A 1,517-nucleotide genomic window follows, 5' to 3' on the forward strand; every position below is an offset into this window, starting at 1 on the left:
TTTTACGTATTTGAATACTATTTTTTAAGATATTTACAACACTTTATTTTAAGTAATATGCAACGACAAGTTCAAAATTACATACCTGAATAAAGAAAAGCAGTATAATGCACCAGAAAAGTGAAAACTTTAAACTTTAAATAAGGCCGTGATTTAAACTTTACTGTTGTCCGTTATAACTTAAATACTTGATGTAATAAATTAAATTATCACTATTATAGTCTATAATCTATAACCCTACATGCCACTAGCGCTCTTAAAATGTGGTGAAAATGTATACTAAACCCGTATCGCGTACTGACCGCAGCTGCCATTGCTATTTAGATAGACGATAGCTAACCTGTATATCTTTAACCGTGGTTCACAGTAATTAAATATCATGTGATAAATAAATATCTAGAGATTTCATAAATGAATAGACTGTTTATCATACCCAGTGCCTTTGTGTAGGTAGTGTTTCAAGTGGTACAAAAACACAACATAGTTATACGTTTTTAACATATTTCTTATGAGTCCAACAATAGTTCTAGATTATAAGATTTTGGTTTTTGGTGTAACTCTAAAACAAATAACCGTAGATACATGACATTTTGACTGAATGTTTATATAATTATATTAGCATTTTCTATACACCATAATATTTTCAAAATATTTTGACTTATTTGTTTACGGACATTTTCAGTTTTCAATTTTTTAATTTTTTGTTCTATAAATATAAATACAATTTTATTTGTTAAAAAAGCTTAAACATTTAAATTCTTCTAATGTATTGTTTTAAATACAAATGAAAAATATTAAAAACCCATAGCTTAATTTTTTTATAAGCATTTAAAGTTCAAATATTGACAAAATACGTAAAATTCACGAAAATGTGCAAATTATTTTGAGTTAGAAATTCAAAAAAATTTTTTTGAAAAGTTAAAAATTAATACAAGATTTCTCACGAGTTTATATCCTTTATAAAAAAAAAATGTCTACAAAAAGTCAATTTAAATTTATATGAGCGTTTGAAGTTCATATTATATATTATTTCACTGAATGTTTATTTTATATTTGAATTTCTGAGTGGAACGATGAATGTATTGATTTTACAATGATGTGTGTTTTTTTATTTTTTTTTTTAATTTTTAATTTTTTTTGTGTCTGTACACGATAAGTAGTCGAAGTAATGCTACGATTTTCAACTTCAGTATCTTGTTCGATCAGAAAGTGAATATCGTTGGTGCATTGGGGAGGTCAAAATTTAAATTTCCCATTGGTTTTCAAAAGTGCCGGGAAAACCAAAAGAAAAATTAAGGAAAAACGGGAATTTTTCCGCAAAATCGATTTTTCACAAAATTGAATTTGGTTTCTGGTGTAACTTTAAAAAAATTGACCGTAGATACATGAATTTTGACTGAATGTTTATCTTAGCATCCTTCTATACGCCATAACATTTTCAAAATATTTTGATGTATTTTGAGCTCTTTACGGACATTTTTATTTTCCATTTTTTTTAGTTTTTCTTCTAAAATATC

Source organism: Acyrthosiphon pisum, chromosome X (assembly GCF_005508785.2).
Source record: "Acyrthosiphon pisum isolate AL4f chromosome X, pea_aphid_22Mar2018_4r6ur, whole genome shotgun sequence".
In the NCBI taxonomy this organism is placed as follows: domain Eukaryota; kingdom Metazoa; phylum Arthropoda; class Insecta; order Hemiptera; family Aphididae; genus Acyrthosiphon; species Acyrthosiphon pisum.